Source organism: Microcaecilia unicolor, chromosome 1 (assembly GCF_901765095.1).
Source record: "Microcaecilia unicolor chromosome 1, aMicUni1.1, whole genome shotgun sequence".
Classification (NCBI taxonomy): domain Eukaryota; kingdom Metazoa; phylum Chordata; class Amphibia; order Gymnophiona; family Siphonopidae; genus Microcaecilia; species Microcaecilia unicolor.
In genome coordinates, this window is record NC_044031.1 from 662,831,821 (window position 1) to 662,856,357 (window position 24,537).

The window sequence follows — 24,537 nt, forward strand, 5'->3', positions numbered from 1 at the left end:
AACTCACGTAAAAGAAATAACGAAAAAGATGTTCAACATGATGTGGGTACTGAAAAGAGTAAAACCATTCCTTCCCCAAAAAACTTTCCGCAATTTGGTAGAATCCACAGTACTCACCCACGCCGATTACTGCAACAGCATCTTCATTGGTTGTACAGCCCAAATCCTGAAAAAACTCCAAACTACCCAAAACACGGCAGCCAGACTCATTTTTGGTAAATCAAGATTTGAAAGTGCAATACCACTCCGCGAAAAATTACACTGGCTCCCTATCAAAAAGCGAATACACTTCAAAGTACACACACTGACCCACAAGATCCTTCACGGAGAATCTCCAAGCTACATGACCAAACTAATTGACCTCCCAGACAGGAACGGGTCCAAATCCTTTCGAACATATCTCAACCTTCACCTTCCCAATTGCAAAGGCCTCAAATACAAAACCTACTATGCTTCCAACTTCTCCGTGATAGGCAGTCAACTCTGGAACGCCATACCAAGACACATACAAGCAACCAACGAACTTCTACCCTTCCGAAAGTTGCTGAAAACACACCTCTTCCAACGAGCCTACCCGAATGACCCAACTTAATTTTAGTACCTAAACCACACTACTAATCCACACCACTAACATTAACCATACCTTAATCCTGCCCCCATATTTCGTCATCTTATCATTTTCTGTACAATTTGCTTATCTCTGTAAGACATTGTATCCATATATTGTGTTATCTCTGTAATACCTGTACCTATTCATTGTAAGCCGCACTGAACCTGCTATTCAAGCAGGAAAGAGCGGGGTATAAATGCTGCAAATAATAATAATAAAAAATATTAATAAAATAATATTGCATTTCCTTAAAAGTTACATCTTCAGCACATCCTCAATAAAAGCAATCTTTACTTCAAAGGATTCAGAACTCCTTTCCCCCCCCCCCCCCCCCCCCCCCCCGCAATAGCATTTTCCTATCTTGTCCTGACTGCAGGATTTCTGTCTCTCTCCTCTGTCAGCCCCGCCCCCTTGTCACCTGGAACTTCATTCTGCAACCTAAAAGTCTCTCAAAGGCTAATTGAACACTCTGGTAAACAGTGAATGGCAATGACTCATTGTCTTTCAGTTGCCTGCTCAGAGGGAGGTAGTGAGGAGGTGGGGTACTTGCTCCACCTGGCCTTCTAGCTTAATAATCCACAGAAAATAAAAAGTCTTCAATTCTTATGGTCTGTAGACTAATTCTTAGATATTGTGACAAGGCTACATCCCCGATGTATAGAGTGAAGCAGCAGAACCATGAACTACATATCCCAGAATGCATTTCCAGTCCTAGCAGTGAGATCCCAGGGGATAGGCAAGCTGGCCATATACCGTCTCTGACCACAAGAGGGAGGGTGAATGAAGGAGCCAGTTCCCGGGACCAGCAATCTGTATATCATGCTGCCCACCTGTAATAGGGAGGGGTGGGCTGAGAAGCAGGAGGAGGATTGGATGGAAGAGGGAATTAATCAGCCTGAGCAGGGGAAGAAAGCAGAACGGAATGGGAGCTTGAGAGCTGAGGAAGGCAGCCCCTGAAGGTTTGGAACATACATGGTTTTGGGAATTTATTTTGGTTTAAACCCTGCTTAAGTAGAGAAGCCTGGTTTTCTTTTGGGGAAACCCTGAGTGGTGGGGGAAGTACTACCCTGTTTTGAAACCGGATTATTGTGAGAACCTCTGAAGTTGGAAGGCTTGTTTATGAAGGAGGGCTGCCTGGTGGGAAGAGGGGTTCAGTTCAGGAGGAGAGGAGCAGTGCAGGCTGAAAATCCTTGGGCAAGACAGGTCCCTAAAGAACTGAAGCAGGCTGAAATACCTTGGGTGGAAGGAAGTCCCAAAAGTATTGAACCTCCTGAAAGTAAAGGCTGCTTGGTGATTAACACTGTCTTGAGGGGAAATCCTGCTTGTGGGACAAGTACTATTTGTTTGCTACTGACTGGGACCAAAAAAGCAGGGATTTCCAAAGGACTATTGCATTCCCCTCAGGGAAGGGGGCAAAGTCTTTGTGTAATTAGCTGACATACTAAGCAAGGCAGAACAGCCCTGCCTGAGAGGCAAGTCTCTACTCTGGAGTGAAGTTTTGTTTATGAATTTGGAAAATAAAGGAATGTTTTTGAAGTATTTCCTGGTGGCAGTTTTGTGAAGGTCTGGCTATTCATGGGAGGCAGCTTCCTCTCCCATACTGGAACAGCGGGCCCGTTTAAAATATTAGATATTTAGCAGTACTGAAACTGCTTGGTCTAGGCCTTCATACGTATCTCCACCAACAGTAACTACCGTATTTTTCGGACTATAAGACGCACCGGACCATAAGACGCACCTAGGTTTTAGAGGAGGAAAATAGGAAAAAAAATTTTTTTCCTTTTTCCCTCCTCTAAAACCTAGGTGCTCCGGTGCGTCTTGTCCGAGTTCGGGATCGCCCTCCCCTACTCACGTCAGCGATGTTCCCGAGAGTCTCTGCGGCCATTTTGAATCTCGCCGAGACCGTCAGGCAGCATACAGGAGGACGGAGGAGGACGGAGAGCAGCGCGCTGGGCAGGAAAGAGGGGGCTCTTTCCTGCCCCGATGTCACTAGACCACCAGGGAACATCGCTGACGTGAGTAGGGGAGGGCGATCCGGAATCGCTACCTTCAGACTATAAGACGCACCCCCCATTTTCCTCCCAAATTTTTGGGGAAAAAAGTGCATCTTATAGTCCGAAAAATACGGTATATGCATTTGTATAGACTTAGTGGAGTCAGAAGCAATTGAAAAGATCGTGCCGTTGAGAACTATGAAATTTTACAAAGGAATATATATGAGGAAGGAACCTATGTGATGTAGGACTACAGATGTAAATCCGCACAGTGAAGAAATGAGTGGGACATCATAAATGTATTAGTTGCTTAATTGTATAGTTATGCATATAGGAAGTCTTGGGGATGTCATAACCATCCAGAGTTAAAGTACTCTTGGTATAGGATTGAATGATTTTATATAAAAGGTGTATGTGGTTGATTAGAGTGAATGGGTTTGAATGTGATTGGGGATTTTCAGATAACAAGGGATATGTAGTAATGTTAAAAGAAAAAGATTTAATAAAGATTTTGGAATAATTTGCAACAGTTGTTGATATTCTTAAATGCGTATTAATTAGAGATGCCCTGAAAACTTGAACTATTTCTGGCCCTTGAGGACCAAAATTCCGTAAGGGATACATTTTCAGTGAGTACTCCTAAATCTAGATGATTAGGTTGAGACTGAAAATTTAAGCCAACTGTCTCTGTGTCTAGCAGGGGTTCCCAATCCAGTCCTCAGGACACACCAGGCGAATTAGGCTTCCAGGAAGTCCACAATAAATAAGCATGAGATAGATTTACATGCACTACCTTCACTGTATAAAAATCTATCTTATGAGTATTTATTGTGGGTATCCTACCCCTGATTATCCCTCTGGGACTGCCAAGAATTTGTGAAGTTAAATATATATGCTTTTTGTGATGAAAGGGGGGTTGAGGGGCAGACTTTCACCCCAATGCAACTAGGCACTTAATGCCTTGAATATTGCCCTCTAAGCCATCAGAAAACCCTTGATCTAGTTCTGAATTTTAAGATGTCAATATTTAGCTGCAAAAAGTATAATTTGAAACAGTCTAACTTGGTTAAGTGACATTGTCCTGCTGTATTGTTAGCTGTCCTGCTATTGAGTTTTGTCCCCCCAAAAAAAAGAAAAAATGGAAAAAGAAAAAAAATACCAAAGAATTAAAAAGAGAGAAAGAAAGAGAGAACATTATGCCCTACTTGGGCTATTCAGGTGATAGTGGTGCGCTGTCCCAATTTTATTGCCATGGTCTTTTCATGCCACTTTAGCTGCTGCTGCCCAGCTGATCAACAGCCTGCCACTGCCTTATTTCCACTGAGTGTTTTGTTCATCATGAGAGATATGCTGATGAATTAGGATTGTTCTGTTTTATGTTCAAATTCTGGGTTAGGGACTTTAGGGGCCTGGAAGTTAATTGAAGGGGACTCAAAGCTGAAGGTTCATCTAAGGCAGTGATTCCAAACCTGTCCTGGGGGAGCCCCAGCCTGTCAGGTTTTAAGGATATCCACAATGAACATTCATGAGATCAATTTGCATGCACTGCCTCCTTGGCATGCAAATCTATTCCATACATATTCATTATGGATATCCTGAACACCTGACTGGCTGAGGTTTCCCCAGACTACTCGATATACATAGATGGTCGGTAGCCCAAATGTTTGGGGAGGCTAAAGGGGGCGGAGCTTACTTCCATACGCTCCGTAGCAGCGACGTCAATGAAGAAAAAGACACTAAAGGCTCGCTGCCAGCTTCTCCCTTCTCTCTGCACACAGTGTCCCACCCGCGTGGAAACAGGAAATGTATCACCGCAGAAGGCAGGACACAGTGTGCAGAGAGAAGGGAGAAGCTGGCGGCGAGCCTGTAGTCTTTTTCTTCATTGACTTTGCTGCCATGGAAATAAAAGGTCAAAACGCGTGGGGCGGGCTGCATCGCAAACGGAAGTCCACGATTGGGCTGGGGAGGCTTAGCCTCCCCAAGCCTCTTATATGGGGCGCCTATGTCGATATAATTCCCAACTAACTCTCTGGTAGAGATTATTACAATAGAAAACAAACCAGCGTACTAACTTGAGGAGTGGCCTAGTGGTTAGGGTGGTGGACTTTGGTCCTGAGGAACTGAGTTCAATTCCCACTTCAGGCACAGGCAGCTCCTTGTGACTCTGGGCAAGTCACTTAACCCTCCATTGCCCCATGTAAGCCACATTGAGCCTGCCATGAGTGGGAAAGCGTGGGGTACAAATATAAAAAAGAGAACTATGAAAAGACTGATTTAGATTATATAACCACAATGCACTTGCAAGCTCCTAAGATGTTAATATGGGCAATGGTAAAAACCATAAATAATTTTGAATGCTCATATATATGCTAGTTTTGGACATTATGATTTTTACTGTTGCCTATATTAACACCTTAGGAGCTTGAATGTGGTCACATAAGCTATAGGTAGAACTCTTTGTTTTGATGTAGTGCAACAGTCACACAAAGTCTGCACATATGAGAACGTAAGTGGTGCAATGATGGTTCTCTACTCAGCCAGTCACTATTTTTATGATTGACGTGTGAACTGACTGAGCACTTCTTAACACCAGTATTGTGTTTATATCCACTATAGTTTTGTTCATTATTATTTCATAGTTTATATTTGATTCATTTATTGTTTAAAATATCTAATTATATATTATGTATTGGTGGGGTATTGATGATTTATTATTTCTCCTAGTATGTTTTGTTCTTATCCATTCTCTGCCATCACTGCATTTTCCTAACATTGCTTATACATGACCCAAGTGTTACAACATTCTGATCCTCCCAACCAAGCCATCAGTTTGTATCCTGGGCGATCAGAGTCTTTGTACTTAGATGGTCATCTTTCTTCCTTTGCCTGCATTACATATTTCTTGTTGTCTTTGGTATTTGATCTACAGTTGCAGGTGTTGTTTACCGTTTCTGTGGTGCCTTGGGGTCTTCTTCCCTCCCTGGTACCTAGAGGAAAAGATTGCAGTACCTTCTAGCTTCCAATTACTAAGTGCTATCCAATGTTAGTATATTTAATGCACTCAAGTACCTCATGTCACGAGTCATAGGATCAGCACCCCTTTATTGAGCAAGCTCCTTCATTGTGTCCATGGAGGTATAATTTGTATTGTGTTTGGCACCCACAATCATATTGAAATGTAGACACCTATGCCTTGAGTATTGAAGGTATCTAGAATGCTGACCTGCTCACTCAATCCTAAAGGCCAAATCAATGAGGATAGCGTACCCCTCCCCATCATCCAATGAACACCAGACTTTAGCCCTCTCCAGGTGCCTTGGTGTATTCCAACCAATGTTGGTGTTTCTTTACCCCTCTCCCTGAACCTTGAGATGTTCATATCATGGTTTATTTATTGATTCTCCGTGTCTTATTGTCCTAGAAGTTGTATTTGGGACTGGTCAATAGTAGCTCTTTGTGAGAGTCTGGGGAACATTACAGATGAACGTTAAGGCTGCATTCACGTCTTCTTTTCAAAGGGCACTAATCAGTCCTTGATTATTACAGTATGTTGTTGGCTAATTATTATAGCATGTTGTTGTGACTGCTGCAAATGGTACAAAACTCAGTTGCAAGGATGATCATTGGAAAAAGTTAACTGTTATTAAGAGAGCAGCATTGGTTCCTAGTAGAACCCTGCATTAAATTTATGGTACTGGTGTTGGACCATATTAGCTGTCCAAGTAGATGCTTAAGGTGTAGTCACAAGAACCACCTGGTGGTTCCAAAAATGAAGGAAGTAAGACAGGTGCACTTACTTAACAGAATGTTCTCAGTGACAGGACCACCATGATGGAACAGTCTGCCATGAGAAATCAGGATGGAGCTGAATTTATGGGAGGTTTCATAAATTGATGAATACCTGGCTGTTCCCATTGCTTTGAAATGGGAGGGGTGTTTTGCACAGGATAGTTTTCTTTTTCTAATCTAGTTTTATGTTGCATGTTTTTAGAAAATGTGATTTGAATTATGGATGTTTTGTAAACCACCTAGATGTGACCTTGAGGCCACTTGGCAGTAAATACGATTTTTAAAGCATTAAAAGTAACAATCAGAGCTTTGTCATCCAGCATTCTATTTGCATGAAGTAGGTAGAATAAAATATCAGAATGCTTAAGGTCAGGAGCATAAAACCAAGTCTAGCTCAAAGTATCCCTTAAGGCTTGGAGATTGATAAAGCAGTTTCTCAGATCCCTGAACTCATCTTGTTCATGCCAACCCCTCCAGCTCCTCCCCCCCTCCCTCCCAGCTCAGCATTCCAACCCCTTTCAGTAAATAAACATTGACGCTTTGGATATCATGTTAATTTCACAGGCTGCTGGTTTGCTGACAGTTTTCACACTTGGTTACTGCATCCTGTCAGTTTTATACTCTCAGGCCAATGCCAGCTCACAGACTCCAATACATTCTACATAAAAAGAAGTGGCTTAGAAGCCGCAATAAATCGACAGATAACATAATGGGACGTGGCTTCTGAAAATCAGCTGCTTTATGGGCTTTCCATAGCTCCAAATCTGATTTATTGTTTTTGCCTTTTCTTCAGATTCTAGAGTTTTTCATGTCCTTGCATTTTTTTGTCGTATTTCCTTGAGTGCTTGTCTTTTCCTTGCAGTTGCAGTTCTATGGTATATTCGCACCACTCTTAGAACTAGAGTCAGTAAATTGCATGGAAAAAATTATGCACCAAGCGGTAGTCCATAAAGAATACCCACACTTTGTAGAATAGAGCTTAAGTGCCAAATCCGCCCCTAACGTAAGTCGCCTGCACTTACACCTGCTGAAAACAGGCAGAAATGCCAGTGCTTAAAATAGGTGTAAATGCATGTAATTCATAGGAACACCCCCAAAATGCCACCCCCCAAGAAAAATACTCATCCTAGGATTTACACATGGATCGTTATAGAATGCAATCTGTTAGCAGCCAATTATTGGCACTGATTGGCTCATTAATCAAGTTGCGTGTGCAAATCAGCAGAGTGCACTGATTTTCACGCACAACTTTAGTCACCATATATAGAATCCCAGGGTTAGTGTCCTGCCCATGGAATATGGAATGCTTATGGGTCAGTTGCACTGTTCCCTCTAAGCTGAGCGGGAGTCCTCCACCTACAGTCCCGCCAGTATAGGGCGCTGTTTCACTATCACATTTTCAATAATAAGAGACAGGTAAGCTTTGCAGGACTCCAGGGAACTTGCCTTCCCTAGTGATGGAAGACGCCATATTGAAGCACCGCCCCCCACTGGCAGCCATGCAGTTGGAGGACTCCCGCCCACCTTAGAGGGAACAGTGGTCAGCTGGAAATAAAGATCACAGAATGAAGGTGAACTCACAAACACAAGACTGCATCAGATCGAAAGATAATGCCCAGTCACTTTACAAGCTTATATATGAAGCGTAGGTGACCATTTGATTCCAGATGAGAAGGAACAGGTGAGTCACTCCGGGGATTTTGGCCACTTTGACTGAGATATCTGCAGCTGGACATTGTAATCTTGAACTTTTAGGGGCCCTTTTACAAATCAGAACTAAAAAGTGGCCTTAGCACACCCTTATGTGGGTCATTCCCGCCCATTAAGGCTATTTTTAGCGCAGCAGTAGAGTGACCGATTTTTGTATTAATAGCCATCCACTAATGCTGCCAATAGCGCATGGCCATTAAAAAAGATTAACGCATAGCCCTTACCACCACCTATTTTGTAAATGGTAAGGGCCCATGTGCTAATCACACGCTAATCAGTACATGACATGTAGTTGTGCTAACTGATTACCACAAAAACATCCACTCTCCGCACCCTGTCGTGCCCCCTCCACAGTAAAAATGATCTTTAGCACGTGGTGTGCACATGCTAACCCAGAACTTACCACAGGAATCCTGAGCATGCCCCGCGGTAAGCCCTTTTAAGCTGCAGGAAGCACTCACTAGTACTTACTGCAGCTTGGTAAAAGGACCCTTTAGGCTTTTGGGATTGCTGTCTAATAGCTGTAATGTTTATTTCAGATAAGGAAGTGAATTGTTAAACTGTTGTGACTAGTATTCATAGACTTCCCACCCCATAGGTTATTTTTCTCATGAAAGATTTTGATGGGTGGAGACCTTTGCTCATTAAAGTGAGCCCTATCCCCAGGAATGGGAAACTCATCTGTGATGACCCTTGTCTTAAGTATTATCCTTAATACTGTAGTAGTTACTCCCCAGTTGCAGTTATTTTTGCTCTGATATTATTTCACAAAAGTTTCTATCACAGATTTTATATATAGATCCGACTGCAACCTAACCATCTGTTAAAGGGTAATGGGAATAAGAAATAAGAAAAAGCATGCTTATGAAACATCTTGACTACATTCTATCCATAGAAACAATTTCTGCATGCAATTCACCTGAACTAGCAGGAGCAAACGGTCCTACCTGCACACACTCTTCCCTAACTCTATTCCCTAAACCTGACCTGGTCATTCCTTTACATCTTAGATAAGCCTCAATCTACTGAGGCAGCTCTATCATTCGTACCTCAGTATCCATCTGTCCGCAGTGTCAGACTACAAGTTGCATAGAGCAGGAAATATATCTGTATACCCCTTCTATGGCTATAAAAATATTGATTAGGAGTAGCTTTTTAAAAATCCAGAACTGCCTCATCTCTTCTTTATTATTTGGGACCTGGCAGTTATCCCATATCTTCCAATTTCTTTCAGAATCCAGTGAAGGAGATAAGGAGGATGCCATTCTGTCTGATGTAATTTTATATAATTTTACGTACATTATCTCATCTGGCCAAGCATGATGACACTGGGGACTGTGAAGAGAGGATTGGGAAGGCAGGTGCTTTGAGTGGTGAAGAAGGTGTTAGGGAGAGAGGACCAGAAGTTAACTAGGTGAAGAATGGGGCAATAGAGAGGTAAGTGAGGGCACAAGAGTTGGTAGTTTGAAAATGAATGAGGATTTTTGCTTTTATTTACTTTATATTTATTGAAATTTTAACTTTAATCACACTTGCTACAGAAAAGAGAACCTTGGCAAATTTTTTTTTTTAAACCAGACAAATATCTTCTAAAGAAATAAGCTAACACCAAAGTGTACACTAGTCCACAAATGTAGAGAATGAATGAGGATTGACCATGTACTGAGATGTCAAAGAGCAGCAGAATACACCAACCAATATTCCAGGTTAAGAGAGACATCTCCCTTCCATTCTGATAGGTATATATAGCGGGCGCAAATCTGGGTGACGTGGAGGGGCATAATCGAACAGGGACGACCATCTCTAAGGGCACCCATCTCTAAGGACGTCCCAGCGAAGGGGCGGGGAAACCCATATTATCGAAACAAGATGGGCGTTCATCTTTCATTTCGATAATACGGTCGGGGACACCCAAATCTCAACATTTAGGTCGACCTTAGAGATGGTCGACCTAAATGTTGAGATAATTGACCTTAGAGATGGTTGTCCCCGGTTTTTGGCGATAATGGAAACTGAGGGCGCCCATCTCAAAAATGACCAAATCCAAGGCATTTGGTCATGGGAGGAGCCAGCATTCGTAGTGCACTGGTCCCCCTCACAGTGCACTGGTCCCCTGGAGCTGGGGGGAGGGGGGCCCTTGGAGCTGGGAGGGAATGGGGCCCTTGGAGCTGGGAGGGAGGGCAGGGGGCCTTGGAGCTGGGAGGGAGGGATGGAGGGGGGCCTTGGAGTTGGCAGGGAAGGAGGGAGGGCAGGGGGCCTTGCAGCAGCGAGGTGGGGGGAGGGGGCCTTGAAAACCCCCATACCAATACTCGCCCGTTTTAACGGGTTTAACGGCTAGTACTAGTATAACCCAGCATCTGCGTGCCTAATATTTATGCGTCTGCAATTACACCAACGATAGACCTTGCATAACTGGGGGCATCTGTAAATTTGCGTTTGTAAGTGGCAGCATCACCCATGCCCCTTCCATGTGAATACCCTCTTGAATTTACATGCTATGCCACTTACATGTACCCGTACAGAATAGCAATTACCTGATCTGCTGCCATGTACCCATGGACGTGTTCACTTACCTGCTAAAGTGCAAGTATTCTGTGCATTTATGTATGCAAGTGACGTATAAATATGGGAACTCAGTTATAGAATTAGGGGGTGAGTCTGCACTTTGAAACTTGTTTAATATCAACTAAGGGCCTAACATTCAGCCAGTGGTGATCAGTGTTTTGCTGACCGCTGCTGGTGTTAAATCCAGAAATTCAAAGCCAGGTCATATCTGGGCACCAGCATTGAATTTCCAGGTTTCCAGAGCTGCCTAATGCACTTAACCGGCCCCAGAACACCCCCAAAATAACTGGTTTTGTATTAGGCTATGCGTTTGGTCATGCTATTCTTATAAAAAGCTCAGGCTAAGTTAGAAGAAGAAAAGGAATCTTTATTTCTCACTAGCAACAGCACAAGAAATACTATTGGCTCTTGGCATTAGTAGTTTTACAGAACAGAGTCTAACAATAGGAAGGAAAGTTTTATTCCTCACTGTCATACAAACTTACAAAGGTCATAGAACAGAGAGAAAGAGAGAATCTTAGCTATAGAGAACTAATTTGTATCAGGGGGGAGAAGAGTACCCCCCCTGGAAATAGACTGTGACAAGGATATGAAACTCTCTTGCCATCCGGACTATTTCAGAGTCTCTTTAAATGAGCAGTTACTTGTATACCCTTAGCAAAACAAACACAGGGTGGAAGAAAGCCAAGTCCAAGTGACCAGCCCAAACATAGAAGTAAGAGCTCCAAACAAAGTTTATTGGGACCCTACACGGTCCGTGTTTCAGCGGAAAGCCTTCTTCAGGGGTCAATTGATGAGTCCTCTGCTAAACACCAAAGCGACTTTGAGTGCTAGCAAAGCATGTGTAGGGTCCCAATTAACTTTGTTTGGAGCTCTTACTTCTATGTTTGGGCTGGTCACTTTGACTTGGCTTTCTTCCACCCTGTGTTTGTTTTGCTTGCGTTATTGTGGAAGGAGTGGATCCCCCCCTTTTTTCTACTTATATACCCTTCCCATCACAAAGGACCACCTCATATATCACCCAATCAGCAATCCTGAAGTACATAGGAGACCTGTGATAGGGCCTTAGTGTCCTTGCCACACCTCTGCTCAGTAACAAACAGTTGGGATGTCATGATAACTGGGTGGGGGGGGGGGGGTCTGGTCAGTTTGTTTGTAACAAGACAGTTGGTTGGGATGTGATGGCAATGGTTTTGTCAGTTTGTGGTCAGCCAGAAATTCCTGTCTTGTAACTATCAGTGGAAACTTACAGGAACACAAACAGAAATAAGCAGACCCAAAAGAAAAGGCCAGAAAATTCCAGAACACCGGTTTTCAGTTCGGTTCTAAGCAGTTATTCTCAGTGGTATTAACTAGTTAAGTGCCACTGAAAATTAGCAGTTAGCCCCAAACAGCTGATTTAACGGACTAGGAGCAGTTTCTGGCCGGTTTTATCGATTTCAATATTGACTTAAATTGCTAGCTTTGACCACATTCTCTGGTAGCAAATTCAAAAGTTTAACTATGTGCAGACTGTAACATACTTTCTTGAATTTGTTTAAAATTGCTACAAGTTAGTTCTATGGACTGTTCCCTCGCTCTGGTGCTAACAGAAAGAACATTGTACCATGCGTTTATATGAGAGCATTATTATATTCTCTCTTTATTTTCTATTCCTTTTTTATCTTTATGTTTATTACCACATACTGAACTGAGAATTTCAAAGCACTGTCCACAATGACTCCGAAGTCCATTTGCTTAATAGTAACTTTTAATAGGGAATCAAACATTATGGGGCCCTTTTACTAAGGTGCGTAGGTGCCTACACGCGTCCAACGCACGTCAATATGGAACTACCGCCTGGCTACCGTGTGCCCCGGGTGGTAATTCTATTTTTTATGCGTGTCCTATACGCGTGCCAGAAAATATTTTTTTATTTTCTACCGCATGGCACTAACCGGGCAGTAATCGGAAGTGTACGCACTGATGATTACTGCCCGGTTAACACGTGAGACCTTACCGCTAAGTCAATGGGTGGCAGTAAGGTCTCAGGCCCAAAACGGATGTGCACCCATTTTTATTTTGCCGCACATCCATTTTTGGCCCAAAAAAAGGCCTTTTTGCAGGCGCGCTGAAAAATGGACCGGCGCACGTCCAAAACAAGCACCTACACTAGCGCAGGCCATTTTTCAGTGCGCCTTGGAAAAAGGACCCCTGTGTCACTTGCAGATTTGACCATCTGGCTCTTTGCTTCCCTTTTCAAGCTATTAATGACTGGAATGGCTTTTTGGCATAAATGGTGTACAGTACACTAACTGCTCATTATCTGGTCAAGGTACAACAGCAGTTTTATGATGATCAGCTTCGGCAAGTGAAAAGAACTTACTTTTCATCCTTGATTAACCGTATTGACAATCCTGCTAAGAAGTTGTTTTCAATTGCTTCACCCTTTTTGCATGCTCGTTCTGACACACCTGCACTCTCCGGGCCAACAATAATGGACTTAGTGTCTCGTGTTCATACAGTGCTACTCTGAGACTCTCTTTTTCTACAGTTATGGTCACTCTTTAGGGAAATATCTGGCAGTTACCCCAGCTGTAGGGGGAGGGGTCAGATAGTAGCTCTGTTAAGCATAACACTCCAGTAACTGGTGAGTTGATTGCAGAGAATGGCTTTCAGTGCTGGGACTGGCATTCGTTTCAGCTTCCCTTACAGTCCAGGATAATATATTACTATCTGTGCCATGGACCCTATTCCCTCTCAGTGACTTAAACTTCCTAGGCTCAGTCTTTGCCATTTTTCTTGCTGATGATATCAGAATTCAGGATCAGTGCCTTCAGAATGGAAGCATTACTTGGTGCAGGCAGTGTTGAAACATCCTTTATTGGATCCTGCCATATCCTCCAACTATAGACCTTCTTGGTGAAGGTGCTGGAGAAATTTTCTGCAACAGCTTAAGGTTTTGCTTGATTACTAAGCTGCAGTAGGGCTACCTTGTGGGTAGCATGCATCAAATCAACCCTACCACTAGTGTAGCACGGGCGCCCAGCAATAGTTCCAAAGTTAGCACACTCAGTTTCCCAAAGTAGAAAATAATTTTCTATTTTCTACCGCAGATGGTGTTCCGGTGGTAAACGGCAGCACAGCCACATTGCCAGTAGTGTGTGAGCCCTTGCTGCCAAGAAAATAGGTGACAGTAAGGGCTCAGGCAGTAAATAGCCATGTGCTACTTTTAATATTAGCACACGATCATTTACTGTCCCATTTTTTTAATGGGACAGTAAATGGCACACGGTCAGTCACTAGTTCCTGGGAACAGTCTCTGGAAGTGAGCCTTATGCTGATCCTAGAGCAAGGTACCAGGCCCGAAGATGAGGAATTAATCCTAGAACAGGCAGTCAGAACGGCCCAGGGCTTCACCTGTGATGACCACCATTCCCCAGAGGTTGAGCCCCTAGGTTCAGGTGGCCGTCAGGACTTCGGCAGGAACTGGGATGGAAGAGACTACCAGGAAAGGTATTAGGCTTGTCCGTAGGTCCAACAACTTACACATCTGACTTCTCCTACATAAGTGCACAACTACGGAATGGCCTCCCAAAAGCCCTGAAAACAATCCACGACCACCTGAACTTCAGGAAATCACTAAAAACCAACCTCTTCAAAAAGGCCTACCCCAACAACCCCACGTAAACCTCTTCACCCAGCAACACAGCATGACTTTGACCATACTGGACAACACGCAATCTTCATCCCTCCCGACCCTCCACATATACCTCATACGATCACTTTTCAACCTTGTACTTGTTATCAACTGACTGGGCAAACACCTTTGACGGTATTATGTAAGCCACATTGAGCCTGCAAATAGGTGGGAAAATGTGGGGTACAAATGCAACAAATAAATAAATAAGGCAAGGTCAGGTTCAGGCAGAGGTCCAGGCAGGCGGCGATCCAAAGGCAAGGTCAGGTTCAGGCAGAGGTCCAGGCAGGTAAGTCAGCAGAGAATCAATGTACCAGTACTATCCAACTAAGTTGTAGCTGAGGCAGAGAAACAGGGGATGAATCCTTGCTTAAGAGCTGAAGGCATCTGATGTCAAGGGAGAACAGCTTCTGATGCAGTCTTGACCCAACCCCAACACCTCCCCACTGAACCTCCAGCACCTGATCTCCCTGCACCCCTAAGGAAAAAATATCTTGTGATCCAGTGGACCCTCAAACTGGTCCCTCCATGCATGCAATTCCCAGTAGACTCCTGACCCCCGGAAGCAAGAATGGCCCTGGTGGTCTAATGACCTCAACCCCATGCCCCTTCCTGACCTCCAATCCCCTCATTAGCGACAATGGCCCTGGTGGTTTAATGACCCCCCTGAATCATTAAAATTCCCCAGTGGTCCAATGGATCCCAATCCCTCTGTACTCCCCACACCTCCAAGTACATCCTGGATGCACTGGATGAGGCTAAACACTATATAAGGAGTTTCCTTCCTTATTTGGCATTTTGTTCAGGGTGGGCCCTGAGGCAGGAGGGTGGGAGGTGTTGCTCCCACCCTCATGCCTCCATCTTTTTCCAGGTATGAGGAGGGGAGGGAAAAGGGTCACTAGAACACCAGGGCCATTGCTGTCATGGGGGAGTTGGGAGGGGCATGGAGTGTCAGAGTCAGGTTACTAGACCACCAGGTTCATTCTTGGTTGGGGAGTTGGAGGTCTACTGGACCACTGTGGATTTCTTGTGAGAGGGGCTGGGAGGGGGTTTGGGGTCCATCAGACCACCAAGGATTTTTTGGGTGGGTGATTTTAATAGGGGGTGTATGAGGTGCAGAGGGGTTGGAGTCCACCAGGGAATTTTAATGATTTGGAGGGTCACCGGGGGGGTCAGGAGGAGAAAGGTAGGGAGCATAAGCAGGCAGCTTTTGCAGCTGCTTGTTTGTGTTTCCTTCCTCTTCTGACAGCTTTAGAGCAACCATAAAATTAGCTCATTAGAGGTAGGTGCTCTGGAGCTGTGTATCACTCTGAATGCTCATTAGAATACTAATGAGCTCATTGTAATACATTTGCATGGGGTTCTCTGTGGTTGCTAACAGCACATGTTAGAACCATGGAAAACCTCTAAGTGTATTACAAGCTAAATAATGTTTGCTTTAGTCTGGCTAGAACCAGTCTAAAGCAAACTTTCCCAGCACGGTAAGCTTTGTGCATCGGGGTCTGAATCCTTATAGACATGGTGATTCATAAATTTGAGTAAATCAATAAAATATCTGAAAGAACTTTACAATCTGCTACCTCATCCTAGTCTGGTTGATGGTTGTATACTCCCACTACTTTTTTTACCCTCTCACACAGGGCAATTCTTTCCCGAGAGTTTCCAGAATCCAGCCTGTACTTTCTTTTCATGTCTTATGTATCTTTATGCTGTTTTATTGTAGTTAAATTAGTTTACATTTGTTGTTCCATGTCCATAGTTTCATGTAAAATGGATTCTTTCCAGGTTTTGATACCTTATAAAAGTTAAGCCAACAATGATTTTGTGCATATATTTTGAATAAGAGGTGTACATGAATAGGAGCCAAAGGAACATCTTTGCATAAGACTTATTTGGCTTCAACAAGAGTGTGACCTGGGGTAATTTAGCATTAATTCATTTAAGTATTTATATACTGCTTAGACCTAAGTGATTTACAGTTTCATTTTACAGGTACTAGGACTGTCCCTAGTGGGCTCACAATCTAAGTAGTGCATTGCACTACTGTTGATCCTGGGGCAATGGAGGATTAAGTGACTTGCCCAGAGTCACACAGAGCTGCAGAGGGAAATGAACCTGGTTTCCCAGGATCTCAACCCACAGCTGACCATCAGACAGCAGCAAGAATTGAATCCAGTTCCCCAGGACTGCAACCCACTACACTAACCATTAAGCCACTCCTCCACTCCACTCTTGGTCATTTTGAAAAGTTCATTCCTACAATGTCATCATCCGGTTTCCTCCAGAACCAATCAGCGGCGTAGCTACTATGGGGCCACGGGGGCCTGGGCCCCCGTAGATTTGGCCCTAGACCCCCCTACCACGACCCTCTCGACCCCCCCCTTCCTGCTGCCAACCCTTCCCCGCCGCTGTTGCGTACCTTTGCTAGAGGGGGACCCCAACCCCCGCCAGTCGAAGTTCTCTCGGCCGCGCGGCATTGCTTGCTGAATGATCTGATCAAGTTTCTGTGTGTGTGCGTACGCACAGAAACTTGATCAGATCATTCAGCAAGCAACGCCACGCGGCCGAGGAGAGAACTTCGGTTCACGGGGATTGGGGTCCCCCGACAGCAAAGGTACGCGGCGGGAGAGGGTTGGCGGCGGGAAGTGGGGTCAAGAGGGTTGTGGCGGGGGAGGTGAAAGTTGGCGGCGGCAGCGGCGGGCGGGGAGGTCGGCGGTGCCAGGGCGGGGGGCTAAAATGTGCCCCCTCACCTTGGGCTCTGGACCCCCCTCCCGTCGAAGTCTGGCTATGCCCCTGGAACCAATATGGCTTCTATAACTCTATTACAGCCTCCTGATAATAAATATTTAAAATACCGATTTCACCAATCTGCTATTTACTCCAGCCCAAATTTGCCCTATTACTAACAATATCACCTTGGTAGTAAATGTCCACATATCTCCCAATATGATGTTTTCCTCTCTCGGTGGCTCACTAGCATCCTCCAGTCATCACCATCATCAATGGTGTTTCTCAATATTGTCTTTTTGGGCACTTTCATGCCTCCCTTTTGTATTTTAATTTATGGTTAGTTTGAGGTATTGCTTGTCCTCTGTCTTTTTGTTATTGTTTTATTATGGATATTATACACTGGATTGCAACTTAGCCCCCTGGTGTACCAGAGACTAATATAGTGCTTTTCCCTGATTTTATTTATTTCATGATGGTAAACTGCTTGAATATATGCTGACAGGCAGTATATCAAACAAAATGAACTATGAACTATGAGTCTCCTTCTAATATTAAAACAACAAATCTATAGTGTGTATGCACTGCCTAAGAAGACTTCTTGTGCCAACACAATAGTGTATTGAAGTATCATTTTTATGATTAAAAATAGCATCTGCTCTTCTCCAGGGCTGTAACTTATGACTTGTGCTGTATCTATGTTTTAATATCACACCTACTTTAATTAGAACTCTCAGTACTGTGGAAGATTTTTGATTAAAATGATGATGGAATGGCATTCGGTTTACATTGCTTACTTCCACTTCTTCTCTCTCGGCTTCCCTTTTGTTTCATAGCCTTACCTTTTCTGCTGTGATTTTCTTTCACATTTTTTTCCTTCCACCTTTCCTGCCTTTTCTGTTTCTTCAGTAGCTGTTGGATTGCCCAGCCAAACGTTAAGAGGCCTGTGGGAGCAATAATAATTTGTCCAGATATCTGCTGAAGTAACTCAAAGAAATTATTCTGAATATCAACTAATGTATGTCTTTCCAGCACTGTTAAGAGATGAAATAAAATTTTAAACTCTTTTATGTTTCTTTCAGAAACTCACCACAGAGTTTCCATTGAAAATTTGGTGGCTGGGCCAGCATCACAGGTGATTCTGTACCTATGGACTTTGCGTCTGCTTTCTACAGGTACTAAGTTGGTACCATAAACTAAGCATAGGAGAGACAATTTTGTAAAACATTTTCCACATGCAAATTATTTAATAGAATGCAACAAAATAGCAAATAATGTGCACCATCACATTTGTAAATTGTTAGAAGTTTTTTGCTGTAGCACAGCGGTTCTCAATCTTACTTTTGTTATGACACACCTGACAGTGTTCATGTGTGAGACAATTTGCAGCTAAACAAAGAAAAACCCCATTTATATCATTTTATTGTTACTACCAAAATTACAAGGGAAATACAGTCACTGGGGTCTGTATGATGCCAGGGTGGAGGAGAGGGATAGGCCGAAGACCTGCAACTTTTCCAGTTGGGGCTTGTGATAGAAGTAGGGACTTAGTAATAGAGATTTCAAGTACCTTACTTCCTGGATCTCAACTCTCCCTGACCTGCTGCACGTACAGTTGTTAAATAAACCAGAAATATGCTGTCTGTCATAGTTTTGGTGACACACTTCCCAGCTCTTGGTAACACACCAGCAGTGATGTGCTGGAGCCGGCTCACACCGGCTCGCAAGAGCCGCTTGTTAAATTTTGACAGCTCTTGCGAGCCGGTTGTTGTTGGGGGCGAGCCGGCTCCATTGCGGGAGGTAAGCATGGCAGGAGGGCGCCATCACAGGCCATGCTTACCTCCCCTGCAGCTCCGAAGCATGTACAACCATGTCCTTCGCCCCCACCCTCCCCTCCCGCTCCCATCCGTCTTTTTTTTAATTACCTCCGTCGAAGCACGCGCTATTTAAAGCCCTGCTGCATGCTGGCCGTCTCCAGGCTTCCCCTGCTTGCTTCGGATGATGTTCATGCCTTAGTCCTGCCTTCATTCTGACGTCATTTCCTTTTTTCATGAAGGCGGGACTAAGGCACGAACATCATCCAGCAGAGGAAGCCTGGAGACGGCCAGCACGCAGCAGGGCTTTAAATAGTGCGCGCTTCGACGGAGGTAATTAAAAAAAGACGGATGGGAGCAGGAGGGGAGGGTGGGGGTGAAGGACATCGTTGGACATGCTTCGGAGCGGCAGGGAAGGGCAGGGGAGGGAGGAGAATCGCTGGGTATGGATGGGTAGAGGGGGCAGGGAAGAGAATTGCATGGATGGGTAGAGGGGGGCAGGGGAGAGGCTTACTGGGCATGGGTGGGTAGAGGGGGGCAGGGGAGAGGCTTGCTGGGCATGGATGGGTAGAGGGGGGCAGGGGAGAGACCTAATGGGCATGGGTGGGTAGAGGGGGGCAGGGGAGAGACTTGCTGGGCATGGATGGGTAGAGGGGGGCAGGGGAGAGAATTGCTGGGTATGGATGGATAGAGAGGGGCAGAGGAGAGTTTCAGGACATGGATGGAGGGAAGGGAGAGAGAAGAAATGCTGGACATGGAGGGAAGATAGAGGAAGGAGATTAGATGAGGGAAAAGGAAGTGAGGAGAGAAATTGCACATGGATGGAGAAAATAGACAGAAGCTGGATCCACTGTACAGTCAAGTATGCGGAGGACCAGAAATGAAGAAGAAAGGAGGAAAGAAAATAAATAAATGGAAAGGAAGCCCTGGAAACGGAGTCAAGGGAACAGATAGAGAGCAGCAGAATCAGATACTGGACCAGCATGATCAGAGAAACAAAGTCACCAGACAACAAAGGTAGGAAAAAAATAATTTTATTTTCATTATAGTGTTTGGAATATGTCCACTTTGAGAATCAGGTGCTGAAAGTTAAAAGTTTATGTTTATTTACTTATTTGTGGCATTTTATCCAATATTAAACATGAATTAGATTGGAACCTGGGATCATTTAATTTTTTTTTCCTGGAGAGAGTAATGTGTTGGCCGCCCCCCCCCCCCCCCCCCGGGTATAGCCAGCTCTGCAATTTTCTTTTTTTTGGGGGGGGGGCGCAGTGGTGGACCGGGGGGCGCAGAGGTGTATGGGGGGTACCGAGGTGGATGGGGGGGGCGCCGAGGTGGACCGGGGAGAGAGCCTGTTGTTAAAAATTTACCAGCACACCACTGCTGCACTGGTTGAGAACCACTACTGTAGCAGGATCAAAACCTGGAGACAAGTGTCATCTTTCTGGGCCAGGCCAACATGCCGCGTGCACATTGCGGAGTCAGAAGTGGACTCTGCAGCTCTTGGAAGCATTGCAGAGGAAGTCACAGTGCTGGTTCAGATAACATCAGAGAGCCAAAGAAACTCTGAAGAGAGACATCCTGCTTTGGAAACTACTTGTATGTTCCATCCACTTCTGGTCAAACTGCCAGTAGTCACTCTTGGTTCAGTACGGGCAGTCCTGGTAAGACATATTTCTTCATTACCACAGTGTTCTAAAAACATTAAGGTGGCCATTTTCAAAAAGTTATTTTCAATACGGACGTGTGCGGAGGCACAGATGGATGTCCATATTGCCACATATGGAAATCTGCAGAGAAGAGATACAACAGGGCATGCTAAATTACCAAAGCAGTTATAGAGAGAGCCTTTGCTTAACTGAAGAACAGGTTTCACTGATTAGAGAGATCAGAATAAGAATTGATTTACAGAAGCTGTGCCATATATTTATGGTCAGCTGCATGCTGCACAATTTTGTATTACATTGCCATCAGCCCCTGCCCAAACAGCAACCGATGAAGAGAATTGTCTTCGAGAAAGATGCAGGGCCAGCAGAGTGATGAGTGGTCACAAACCAATATGCAGGACTGGCTGCCAGAAATCAACTAAATCACACCTATTTTCGATGGTGGTATGTATATTTATTGATAATAAACATAATAAACATATTACATTGTGCACAGAGTGACCCATTAAACCCTTTCCATGCCCCCACAACCCCCCTCACATACCATGTCCCATCCTATACTGAAAGACTCAGGTCCCTGTGTACACACACACCCCTAACCTCTGCCTCTTCCCAACACCCAGGCCCCTATACACCCCCCCCCCCCCCCATATACACACACACACACACCCAGGCCACTCCTACAGGCCTCACAACACACAACAAGCCAACCTATATATCTGTCACCTATTTTCCACCGTTTACCCTCCCCCTTACTGATTGCATTTTTGCTTTTGTCATTTTACTATTGGTGTGCTATTAAGACATTTGAAAAATGATTATGTCAAGCTGTACCTGTTGTACACCACCTTGGGTAAACCTCATCAGAAATAAATAAAGCCCGTAATTTGAAGAGATGATGGACCATTTGCGTCTGTACTGGCCCTTACACTCACTATCAAGCGAAAGGCAGCACTCTGCAATAGCTGAACTCATTATAATGCCCTTTTAAGAAGGGTCATATAAATCCTCTGCTCAAAGTGGAGTGGCAGCCAAGAAAGCAAATAGAATGCTAGGGAGCATTAGGGAAAAGAATGGAGAATAAAACAGAGAGAAAATCCATGATGCAACTATGCCTTGCATACTGCATGCAATTCTGGTTACCATATCTAAATAAAAGATATAGCAGAACTAGAAAAGGTACAGAGAAGGGAGACCAAAATGAGTCTCATATGAGAAAAGGCTAATTAATGCTGTTCAGCCTGGAGAAACGTCTAAGGAGAGATATGACAAAAATCTGTAAATAGAGTAGAATAGAACAGGTAAATGCAACTAGAGGACATGCATTGAAGTTAAATATTAAAACAAATAGGAAAAAATATATATATTTTTTTCTCACAGCATGCACCTTAGCTGTGGAATTTGTTGCCAGAGGATGCGGTAAAAGCTGTTAGTGTCACTGAGGGGTCCTTTTACAAAGCCGTGGTAAAATGTGGCCTGCGCAGGTGTGAGCATGTCTTTTGAGCATGCGCTGAACCACTTTTTACCCACGGCTGGGAAAAAGGACAGATTTTAATGGGCCTGTGCTAATATTATAACTAGCGCACATCTATTTACGTCCTAAGCCCTTACCACCACCCGTTGATCTAGCAGTAAGGGCTCACGTGCTACCCATGTGGTAACCATGCAGCACATGCCAATGTGGGTGCACTGCACCAGGAAAGCTCCCCATGGTAGAAAGTAGAATATTGTTTTCTACCTGGTCGCCGCATCTCAAAAAAGATATAGTTGAATTGGAAAAGGTGAAGCGAAGGGCGACTAAAATGATAGCGGGGATGGGATGACTTCCCTATGAAGAAAGACTAAGGAGGCTAGGGCTTTTCAGCTTGGAGAAGAGACGGCTGAGGGGAGACATGATAGAGGCATATAAAATAATGAGTGGAGTGGAACAGGTGGATGTGAAGCGTCTGTTCATGCTTTCGAAAAATACTAGGACTAGGGGGCATGCGATGAAACTACAGTGTAGTAAATTTAAAACAAATCAGAGAAACGTTTTCTTCATCCAACGCATAATTAAACTCTGGAATTCGTTGCCGGTGAACGTGGTGAAGGCAGTTAGCTTGACAGAGTTTAAAAAGGGGTTAGACGGTTTCCTAAAGGACAAGTCCATAAACCACTACTAAATGGACTTGGGAAAAATCCACAATTCCAGGAATAACATGTATAGAATGTTTGTATGTTTGGGAAGCTTGCCAGGTGCCCTTGGCCTGAATTGGCCACTGTTGTGGACAGGATGTTGGTCTCGATGGACCCTTGGTCTTTTCCCACTGTGGCATTACTTATATACTTATATGTACCGTGGGATTTGACATGTGCCAAAATTGGAATTATCGCTGGGCGCATGTTCTACCCCAGCGGTAATACTGATTAGGTGCATGCTGCCCACACATTAGCCCTCCTGCGCCTTTGTAAAAGGGCCCCAGCATGAAAAAGAGGTTTGGACAAATGTCTGGAGGAAAAGTCCCTGAACTGTTATTTAGATGGGCTTGGGGGAAAGGCACTGCTTATCCCTGAAGATGAGCAGCATGAAATCTGTCTGCATTATGGGATTCTGCTAAGCACTTGTCACCTGAATTGACCACTGTTGAAACTTTGGTCTGAACCAGTATGGCAAATCTTATGAGATTTTGGGTAGCAGAAAACCCTTCCTGCCCACTGGGGTAGGCAGGCCATCAGAAGAAGCAGTAACCTGCTGATACTCTAGCCAAAAGTTAATTACACCCTATTGAGAAATAGTTAACTTTTGACTTTAGCAGATGGGTTATTGAGAATCCTGTGACCTAAAATTAAAACGTGTTACAGGCAATTGCATTAATGAGCTGTTTTGCAATAAGCTCATTTAAATGTTTTGCTATTTTAGGGTAAATTGTTCTCTGTCAGGGCATTACAGTTGACATACTAATTCAACCAAATATTGTCCCCATAGAATCAGACATCAGAAATAGCATGAAGCAAGCGCCTCTGGATGCCATGGTAAGCTGGAGGTTAGGCAGGGTCTATAGTGATGCAATACATAGGGAAAATGAGTAAATTAAATTTGCTTTCTGGTCACTATGGGAACTCATATACAGCTTGAACATATTTCTCTTAGAAGTTCGTGCATGCAAGAATGGTTTATGTTGACACACAGCATGATTGGGCCTTGACTAATGATATTCAGGGGTCTAATGTGCGTGGTGGTAAGGTACACACTGCACTCTGAGCTCCAAGAAAAGCATTAGCACAATTAAATGCTAATGTCCTGCAATGTTAATGCAATATGACAGGAAGCAGCTTGGAACAGACAATTTTCAGACTGCCATGACTTTCATATCATATGAATATAATAAAAGAGTAGAAAATAAAGCACTAGTTCTACAGTATGTACATTTTCATTTCTAGGAAAATGCATTGCTGAAGTGACCTTTATGCCTACAGGTCATCCTTGAAAAATTAAGTTCAAGTATGTATGTCCAAAGTTGAACTGGCTTTCAAAATCTGTTCTGTCCCTTTCTTCCTTATCCTCCCTGCTCTTTTTCTCTCTCTCTTCATACTATGCTTTCTTCTATGCCCTCTCTTTCCTCTCCTCTCCCCTGCCCACTCTCTTCATGTCCTACTTTCTCCCTTCACATTTTTATATCTAGTCTCTTCCTCACCCTGACTTTATCATAATCTTCAATTTACATTTCCATAGCCATTCCCATTCAACCATGTTCTTCTACAATTTCTTTCAGTAATGTTTTTCTGTCAGGTCATACCAGTTGGCTGATCTGGAACCATTTTATTCTTTCCAACATAATGGATGCTGGAAAGAAATTATACACAAGAGGTCAAGAATATCTATCTGTCTGGGGCTAAATTACTCTCCAAAAATCTAATAAAATGGGACCAAATTTGGCATAGCAGAAAAATTGATTAAAAAGACACATCAGGTTCAAAAATTGGCCAGATCAGACTTGCGGTT